The sequence below is a fragment of the Macaca mulatta genome, chromosome 8 (assembly GCF_049350105.2).
Source record: "Macaca mulatta isolate MMU2019108-1 chromosome 8, T2T-MMU8v2.0, whole genome shotgun sequence".
In the NCBI taxonomy this organism is placed as follows: Eukaryota; Metazoa; Chordata; class Mammalia; order Primates; family Cercopithecidae; genus Macaca; species Macaca mulatta.
In genome coordinates, this window is record NC_133413.1 from 86,680,222 (window position 1) to 86,691,596 (window position 11,375).

Genomic DNA, 11,375 nt, shown 5'->3' on the forward strand with positions numbered 1-11,375 from the left:
ATTTCACAAAATCTCAATTTTCCTTCAAAATGTGGATAAAATACAAGATTGTGAGATGTAAATAAAACAATATTTGTTATGTTAGTGTCTGAGACATACTAGATCTTAATATGTGATTGCTATCATTACTTTTAGTGTCAGTTATTATTCAGCAACTCAGATTGTAGCATACTCTTGTTAGTTCAAATTACGTTCTTAATTTGTATTAGCCATCGCAGTCAGTTTGGACAAAATTACGTTATCCCACGGAACTCTTGTCATTACACACATGCAGAATTTGTTTAGCACAATATGAAATGAATACCGTCATGCAACACTTAAAGACAAAGATATGCTCTGAAATGCATTGTTAGTCATTTTTGTCTTGTGGGAACATCAGAGTGTACTTACACAAACCTAACTGGTATAGCCTACTACACACCTAGGCTACAAACCTATACAGCATGTTACTGTACTGAATACTGTAGACAACTGTAACACAATGTTAAGTATTTGTATATCTAAATATATCTAAAAATAGAAATGGTACAGTAAACATACAAAGTAAAAGTTAAAAAAGGGTATACCTGTATAGAGCACTTACCATGAATGGAGCTTGCAAGACTGGAAGTTGCTCGAGTGGTGAGTGAATGTGAAGATGAAGGACATCACTGTACACCATCATAGGCTTTATAAAGACTGTACATTAGTCTACAGTACATTTATTTAAAAAATTATTCCTTCAATTATAAATTAACCTTAGCTTACTGTAACTTTTTTACTTTATAAACTTTTTTTCATTTTTTAAGCTTCTTTACTCTTTGGCAATAACCCAACTTGAAACACAAACATCTTGCAAAGCTGTACAAAAACAATTTCTGTCTCTATATCCTTATTCTATTAATCTTTTTCTCTTTTTATTTTTAAGTTTTACTTTTTATACCATTTTATTAAAAATTAAGACACAAACACACATATTATCTTAGGCCTACCCAGGGTCAGGATTACCAATATCACTGTCGTTCACATCCATATCTTGTCCTACTGGAAAGTCTTCAGGGGCCGTAACACACATAGTATTGTTATTTGCTACAACAACAGTGCCTTCCTCTGGAATACCTCCCGGAGGACCTGCATGAAGCTGTTTTGCAGTTAATATCTTTTTAATAAGTAGAAGAAGTAGACTCTAAAATAATAATAAAAAGTAGAACATAGTAAATTAATAGACCAGTTACATAGTTGTTTATTATCATTATCAAGTATTATGTACATACATGATTGTATGTGCTATATTTTTTACGACTAGCAGCACCGGTTTGTTTGCACTAACATCACTACAAACATGTAAGTAATGCCTTGTACTATGATGTTAGGTGGGGATAACATCACCAGGCAATAGGAAATTTTTGGATTCATTATAATTTTATGAGACCACCTTTGTCCATGTGGTCCATCTTTGATTGAAATGTCATTATGCGGCACCTGGCTTTACTAATATCCAATTAATCCCATCATTGTAAATGATATGATCAAAATAACATGTACATCACTGGATACCAATATATCTGTAGAATTTGGACCATATAGACAACCTCTACTAATCTGACTTTGTACTTTGTACACGATTCCATAAACTTGCTAAGAATTGAGTTTCATAAACTGAAACAGAGAACTTAAAAGCAGGGTACGTGAGTAGCTTGCAAGGTAATCCTATGATAAGTCCATCATGTAAAAATTCAAAGGTAGATGCATTAATGTTAAGAAGAGGCTTGAACCTTGCACACTTAAAGGTTTTATGTGATGCGATGTATTAGTTTGCTAGAGCTGCCATAACAGTATCACGAACTAGGTGCTTAAATAACAGAAATTTATTTTATCAGAATTTTGGAGGCTAGAAGTCTAAGATCAAGATGTCAACAGGGCTGATTTCTTCTCATGACTTTCTCCTGGACTTGTAGATGACTGTCTTTTGTTTGTGTCAGACGGACTTTCCTCTGCACAGTCTGTGTCCTAATCTCCTCTGCTTATAAGGACACCAGTCACACTGGATTAGGGCCCACTGTAATGACCTCATTTTAACTTAATTACCTCTGTAAAGACCCATCTCCAAACACTGTCACATTATGAGCTATTGAATATCAAGACATCAACAAATTAATTTTAAGGGCATATAATACAGCCCATAAAATGTGAGTAGATTATATTGTGAAACAGTCGCTATAGAATGAAGCATTCCTTAACATTACACATTCAGACCTTTGTTCCAACAGTAATTTTTAAATTATATACTAATTCAAATGACTTTCTTGCTGTAAAAATATTAAGGTGGTGGCTCTATACTAATTGATGGATTTCCTTTGAAAGTATCTAATAGCTTATTTTAAAAATCATTTGAAGAGTTTAATTTTTAAATTAATGCTTTAATGCTTTGAGAATATTCTACTCTCTCTACATGGTCAGCAAACCAAAATATGGCTTAGACGGTTAGAAACACCTATTTGAAACTTATGCAAAGCATCAACATTTAGTGTATTTACAGAACCTAATAGATTTATCAATTACACTTTTGTACATCAAAGGTTAACGCTTTAAAAACTAAGTCCCTAATAATAAGCCAGCTGTTATATATTTTGCTTAATTATGTTTTCTCTTTTCATTGTATTTCTGAAAATGTGATTTTGGTAAATTCCTACTTACTGTAATTATTATCTGAGTATTAGTAGTACAATTATTCTTTTAACTGATAATATTTATAATAATTGATTGTATGCCAGTTCATTTATACACAGCATATGAGAAATCATTGAAAGCATAATATTTATTTTTCTTGTTTAATATGCCAGAGTGTTTCAACAATTGTGATGTTGGGAGAAAAAAAAAAAAAAGAGTAATGTTTGATGGGGCGCACGGAACTATTCCCCAGAGGCTCACGAAGAATAGCATGTGATAACTTCTGGGGAAGCATTTGAATAGTGGTGAGATTTTCTTTGATTGCTACACAGTTGTAATACAAATTAGGTAAAAATACAAAATTGTATAGAAGTATTCTAGAGTCATTGTATCTATTTTCCCTAGTATGTATTTTTCCTGAAAGTTACTTCCCTCTAGTGGATACTTATTATGCATAATTATGAATATGTATTTATTGAATAAGAATGTTTGTCATTACAAGTTTTCACAGTAGCAGTTTATAGAACACAGCATGCAGGTTACCTCCCTCCTTTTTTTTATTTCCACTGGTTTATGTTTTCAATAGGTGAATTAGAAAATCTCAGAAAATTGGTTACTGAAAATTGAAATGGGAATGGTAGGATCTATTCTGAAACCTGCCTTTTGGTGTTTACCTCAATGTGTGCTTCTGTGTTTTTGCTTGATTTACATTTAGCAATATCTAAGTGCAAATAGTAATCATACACCAAAGTAAACGGGACTATATGCAATTGCTTCCTCCGTTTCTTCAATTGCAATTGCAATCCCATAGATTCCAATCTTGACAGGTAGCATAATTAGAAAATTCTCTTTGTCTTATTAAATGTGACTCTTCTCAATAGAATTCACTTCATTGCCAGCAAAGAACAGAAAATATACTTCAAATCTAAAATGGAAAATCAAGGGGGACTGTTTTATTTTTATCTGTCTTTGTGCAAGCGACATTATTATCAAAGGATATTGTAATGCTGAAAATGTACTTTGGGGATTTAAATCATGCATTAGCCTGGAAAGCAAAAAGTGCTGTAGGGCCCATGCAATATATTTTCTCATTAATCTGATTGAAAGATTATCCTTCCTATAGCTATGAAAAGTCTAATACTCGTATATCCATCTTCTCTGCTAGTAAAATTCAGCTTTGTGCAAAGTCATTGTCTCTTGTGTCAGGGGTTCAACACTTTTTTTTTTCTCTCAGCGTAAGCTCGTCTGTATTAAAATAAATTCAGAACAGGCAGCCATTTCACGCACACATTTTGATTATTTCATAAGCTGCTGTGGAAATGGAAGTATCAGCAAGTCATGCAGTTTCCTGGTAATGTAATGCTGTCATTACCTCAGTGGTCATGTGAAAAAGTTTAGCTGTACCATCTTTGACAAATGTTCAGTGAGTCAAAACAGTGCATTTAAATGAAATGCAGATATGAATGAGCCATTATTGCAATCACAACTCTGGCTTCGAAATTATCTTATACGAATATATACACTTTCTCTGTAGCCTGACATTTGTAATACATAACCAGCTCTGCATTTCCCCTTCCTTCACCCACCCTGCCTCTTCGCATCATCCTCCAGATTCAGGATGAAGGAAGGTATTGTGAGCAGAGGCTGCATGCAGTAATTGAAGACACTCTTGATGCTTTCATGCAATCAGAGTGGCACATTATTTGTGATGAAAATTAAGTAAAGAAACAAAGCAGACATATAGGTTGCCTTGCTATGGTCAATGCCTTTACAAAAGATTAGCAAATCTATGTGAGTAAGCCCCATTAAAAGCAAACTCCAACCACTTACATGCTTTTCCGCATAAGAGACTCTCTAAAATTTTTGTGTACCCTTAGTAGTAACTTGCAGCACTTTGTGATTTTGATGAAACTATGCCAAATGTCTTAAACTGAATGATTTCTATTCACCGCACTTCGAGTGCTGATACCAAGAACAGTATAGATGGCTCCAGCCATAACTGTCACACAGATAATATTTTTTTATGCCTCAAGACACTAAGATGGTGCTGTAGATAACCAAAAGAAATAAGCTGCCACCATCACTAATCTGCAGCTTTGAAACACTATAGTTTTTGCATGGTTAAGAGGAGGTAAAATCACCTACCAGTATAATAGAGAGTACATTTTAAAAGTGAACAGGAGCTGGAAGAATTAAGGCTTTCATATTTATTTGTAATCCATATGCACCATGGATCAAATCGTCCATATCCTATTTTATGTGTTTATGCATGACAATTGGAAATGCAAAATGAGCTGAGGCCTTTACATTTCCCCAGGACATTTTTGCTAATGTAGTGAAATGAAAATCTAAGGAGTATTTGGCTTTAGTGTTCCCTTCAGAGGTTAACTTTGGGGATCTTAAGTGTGTTCTTATGGCTGGATTTGTAATGTATGTAGCAGATTAGAGTGCATTATGATATTCAGATGCAACACCAGAGCAATATAAAAAAATTGCTGTCTATATTTTTCTCACCCAACAAATATTGCTTGAGGGCTTTTTACATGGATAAAATTGAATTTTGCATCCCTCTTGCATAATGTGACTTATCAACTACTTTCTGTATGTGTGAGCCTGGGGTTTGTTGAGCAAAAATCATAAGCAAAGTTTGATGAACATCTTTTATAATTCATAGAAAGAACATAATTAGTTTTATGTCCAAGACTATATTTTCAGGTGAAATATATCATTGCCTATCACAATGGAATGCATCATTCCAGGCAAGAAAAATAATAATTCTTGATACTTGTTCATAAGGAAAATAAATAAATATAAGATCAAAACAAAATTTTAAATACTAAATTTATTCATACGTAATTTAAATAATTGTTTTTCATATTCAGTTTGGAAATATCTAATCAGAAATCTTTTCATTTCAGAACATAGTCTGACATTCAAGACACAGGGAAACAGAAAGAAAAAATAATGATAAACCGAATATAATATAATGGATCCTACAATGAAATCATTTTCAGATTATTTGTTTTAAGAATGTGACAGTTTTCCGGGGAAAAGAAAAGTTTGACTTGAAAATGTAGAGCAAGATACAGAATTTTTTTAATCGAACATAAGAACTATCAATACTAATCTGCTAATTTGTGCCCCAAAATGCAATCATATTGTTGGGACAAAAACACAATGCATTCAGGAAGCTATTAAACGCACAGCAGTATTTGAAATCGAACCACAGTGACTTGTTGTTATGGCATGCTGACATTATTGGTTCTTGTATATAGTTACATAATGATCTCTGAAGCCAGCTTTAAAAACTGTTCTGTTCTATAAAACCAGTTAACAGATGTCAAAATCTGATGACAGAGTCAACTTTCTAAAACCCTTACCTTAAACCTATGTTTAAGAAATTCTTTTCCAATTAAAAAAATAAAATAAATTGTTACAATTTGTTTCCTCTATAAAGGGTCTCTGGCATAGTAGACTCCTTTGTCTTCTATTTCCAATTTATTATGAATGTCATCAGCCAATGATCTTTGACCCATATGTACCACTGAAATTATGTCAGTGCTTGAGGAAAAAAACACATTATCATTATTTGATATAATTTTTTTCTAACTGCATTACTAATGTAACATACACTTTATATTCTGTGTAAAAATTCATAGTTTGCTAGAGAAAGTCTACATTAATTAAAATATACAAAAGATAATATAATGAGAAATCATTTTATCCATAGCACTTTCATACATTTTATGGTTATATCTTGTAACAGTAGAATCTGCTGTGATTTCAGCTCATAATATCAAAGAATACAACAATGATGGTATCCAGTAGTGTTGTGAACAATTGTTTTGGATAATTATTTTCTGACCCAAAGTAAAATGTTTCTCAAATTAGACAGCCATGAAGGTAAAAATAAAATGGAATTATATTGAAATCAATTAAACATTCTCTTCTCCTTTCGAGCTTCTAAATAAAACAACTGAAAAGTAGTACACAAAAAAGAAAATCATTTTCAGTGTTTTTGCATATTTCTCAAATAAATAAGATGGCATCTAGAAAATGGAATTGCTATAGCAAAACTGCTTTTTGTTCTGTGAAAGCCCTTGCTTTTGTAATTGTAAATGAAGCTGTTTCATCTGGTTTATATGCTGCTTTTCCCACTGTTGCAGCTTAGGGCAATACGAATGATTAGTTGCCTGATTTTGGATTCATATAGGCTCAACTATGAGAACTAGACTAGGGCATTTAAATGACTGAACTGATGTGAGACCATAAACCATTCCAGACCATTTATACAAATGGAACTGGCCAGGCATTTTATCAAATCTCCCATTACAGGGAATAGCTCTGTATTAGCTCCATGCATTTTTTTTTAACCTCTCCCAAAATATTGGGGTGCACTTTATGTTAGTTTTTATTTTTAAAAAGTTTTGACACCAATACCCCCCCACAAAGATATTTTCGAATCACACTCTCAAGTAATCAAAACATCATGTTTCATTCAGCCACTTCAGTGTAGATGTCTCCATAAGAAATGTTTCCCTCAAAAGAAACCATCATTTCCTATAAATTAAGTTCCTGCGGAGCTTCCCTAGAATACAAAAGTGTGAATTTCTGCTGTGCTCAAAAGATAGAATTTGCATATAAAAATCAATCATTCTATTTTAGGTTGAACATCAAAATTATCTCCCTGTGCCTTCGTAGTTGTAATTTAACATTCCTAAAGAGTTTGAATGTCAGTGAATACTCTCCAAACCCTCATTTCTGCCTTTCACCAGAAGGTCTGAGATGTCAGTTTGAAAAATTGCAAGAACTCTATGAAGTTTTGTTAAAAAAAAATCACATAATTTAAACAGCCTACTAAATTAGCACAATTGAAATTTAGACTTTAATACCATGGTTTGTGAACTTGAGCTTCTACCTCTCTGTGTTTAGTAGAATAGTAACTGAGCAATTATATATATGAAAAGGATTAGAAGGAAATAACACTGAATTTTATAAGCCACCCAGGCAGATCATTCACTTCACTAATACTAATAATAATAATAATAATAAACACTATTTGAAACATGAATAGCAATGAACAACCAAACAGCAATAACAAATTAAAAGAACCACTTTTATGAAAATCTGTAAGAAAAATTAAGAACTGTTTTCTTTTATTAACAGATAATGAATAGTTTTCATTTTTATGCCAAAATTTCCCAGATAATTGTTCTAATAATTGTTTCACTTTTACTATGAGGATCAGCCCTAACAATATTGTGCTATGTCAAAATTTCAAGTCTGTTGTGAAAAAAAAATCAATACTTGAAGAAATAAGACCAATATTTTCTCCATCACCAAAGCTGGATTGCAAGTGAAATCTTCATATTCGTCTCTATTCTTTACTTTCTCAAGAAAAATGACCCAATTTGTGTTTTAATTCTACACTTTTAATTGTGCCTCTGACCCTTGTGGCTGTTTCCATGACATAATTTCTTGAATTGGTATTAACTCATTCCTATACTTTGAAAATCACTTGCTGTGCCTGGCATTTTACAAGGTAGATAGTAAGTAGTCATAGTCTTCAAATAGTTCAAAGTCTGGTGAAAGAGAAAGACTTGCTCGGCACGATGACTCATGCCAGTATTTTCAGCACTGTAGGAGGCTGGGTTGGTAGGTTCACTTGAGTCCGGGAGTTCAAGACCATCTTGGGCAACATAGCAAGATCCTGTTTTTACAAAATCAAAAACTTATTTGGGTATGGTGGTGCACATCTGTAGTTCCAGCTAGTGGGGAAGCTGAGGTTGGAGGATCACTTGAGACTAGGATGTCAAGGCTGCAGTGAGCAATAATTGTGCCACTGCACACTCCAGCCTGGTCTATAGTGTGAGGCTCTGTCTCGAAAATAAAAAATTAAAAAAAAAAAGGAAAAGAAAAGGAGGAATGGACTTGTAGACTGACATAGAGTTGGCTCTTCATATCCATGAGTTCTGCATCTGTGGGTTCAACCATCTGAGGATCAAAAATATTCAGATAAAAGTGTCTGTATTGAACATGTACAGACTTTTTTGGCCATTATTCCATAAACACAGTATAGCAACTATTTGCATAGTATTTACATTTTATTAGGTATTGTAAGTAATCTAGAGATGATTTAAAGTATGCAGGTAGATGTGTGTAGGTTATACGCAAAAACAACATCATTTTATTTCACGGATTTGAGCATATATGGCTTTGGATATTTGCAAGGACTCCTGGAACTGATACTGAGGGATGACTGTATTCATCTCACGGATAGAAAATAGTAAGGCACAGAATGAAGTAGAGAAGGGATGATTTTGGTTATAGTGATGGTGGTTTCTTGGAATGGAAAGGAAGTGGTGAGAAAAGACCATCTAAAGGAGAAAATATGACAGCGGAATTTGGAAAAAGAAATTTACGTTTGCCAAGGAAATGATGGTCTTAAGGGAATCCCATGCTGAACAAACAGTATATGCAACATCATGAAGGATGGGTACGTGGTTTACTAGGAGAACATAAAGAATGGGAAGGAATAGATTAAGTACAACTCAAAATGAGCAAAGATCAGGTCATCAAGGGATGTTTTGTCATGGTAAGGATCTTAATTTTTTATTATTTAGGCACATAGTATGGGGGATTGTCACGAAAATGTTTAGCACAGGATATGGATGCAAACATTAAGAATATCCGGTCTAGTTTCAGGTAAGGAATATATATGTGAGGGATTTAGGAGTGTTGAGGAGAGGGTACCCATGGGGTCAAGCTTGAGTAAGGAAAATCAGAAAACTACTCCTTGAAATTTTGCTATGCACACTGAAGACAGCCAGATGCTTCTCCTTTGTGTGTTCATAGCACCACCTACTTACCATTTCAATAGAAATCATCACATTTTGGTATTGGTGTACCTGCCTATAACTTGTCATCGTCCCCAGCCCCAACCCACTCACTAGATAGTAAACTCATTGAATGTAAGGTTTGTGTTTTTTCTCTCTATACTCACAAACTCCATAGTGGGGTTCGACAAATGCTTAAATAAATTATTAGGAATTTTATTGGAAATTAATACTTCACTGTATAACATGATGCCTGTATTTCTTCTGGCTATTGCTACAACCTGGAATCAGCTGCATTCAGGTACCTACTGAACTTGTGAAAATTATATGAGTAATAAAATTGTTATATTTTTCCCAAGTTAAGTGTCATATATAAAAGTGTGTAAACTTTATTTTTCATGTAAGAAATGTCTAAAAGTTGAGTTATAAAAGAGGAAGGCAACGAAAGCTGATTGAGTACTCTTTTTTGTTTGTTTGTTTTTGTTTTTTAGAGATGTGGCCTTGCTATGTCACCCAGGCTAGAACACAGCGGCTGTTCACAGGCGTGATCATACAGCTCCTGTCCTTAGTCTCCTGAGTAGCTGGGTCTATAGGCGCACACCACTGCACCTAAGGTAAAGTTGATTGAATACTCTTCAATCTTCAAAATGCTGCAAAGCAGGTATTAGGATTTACAGGAATTATTTGGTGGTGTCATTATGGGGTTATGACCAGAAGCCCAAGAATGCTTGACTCACCTCCCCCTTCCATTGGAGTTCCTAGTAGTGTCATAGGAAATTTTAAAATATTTTTTAAAAATTGCAAACCAGGAATGAAATAATGTCTTTTGTAAGAATCACATACATTTTTGAAAATGTAAGCGGAGCTCAAATAAAAATCAACCTAATGCATGTGGTCTAGGCCCCTGTCCTAAATAGAGCTACGTACTTTGACTTGAATAGAAACCTTTGGATCCATTGTGAGCTTACAATCAGGGGGAGTTGACCAGATCCCAGGAAAATCCACGTTCATTAAAACTGGTGTTTAAATACACCCAGGAACCAGTAGAGAGAAAGTTGCCTTTAGAACCCTTTCTTTACTAGTTGATTCCACTACTGCATTTAGAATAGAAGAGACTCATACTGGAGTCTAAGGTAGAAATATATAAAAAGAGGCATGGGATTTTTTTCATTTAACACAGTGTCTCTAACCAGAGGTATCTTTCGCTCAATCTAATTTACAATCTGGCCAAAATAAGCCCCCAATTTTTTCCTTGTAGAGTAGATATTATTCCTACTATTTTATGCATGGATACAGTGATGTTTAAATAAATTGAATGGCTTGTTCACGGGTACAGAGGTAGAGAAGCTGGAATTTGTACCACATTTTTCAGATTTTAAACCTATTCTCTGGCTGAAATCCCAGGGGAGACCCCTGACTGATTCCTGATGGTGCATGAGATACACTCAGTTGAGAACTGTTGAAGCAACTGTCCAGAACTGTCATCAAAAAAGATAACTGCTGTATAAAGCACTAAATTTTGGGTAGTTTTATATGCATCAATAGATAGCTGTGATACAGACATTCTCTGAATGTAATCTTATTTAATATTGTATACTTTAATGAAACGTGTTCTTATTGTTTAAGAAGTTAGAGGGAAGGGAGCTCACTTAACTTATTGTTGAAATCCATTCTAGACTCACAGTTGATCTGAGATCATTTGAAGTGGTCTGCAGAACATCCTACATAATCAAAGGCTATGTAAACGAAGTATAGTGCCATTTTAAAAAAATTGAATCTATCAGGTTGGGTGGCTCATGCCTGTAATCCCATCAGTCTAGGAGGCCAAGACGGGCAGATCACCTGAGGTCAGGAGTTCGAGACCAGCCTGGCCAACGTGGTGAAACCCTG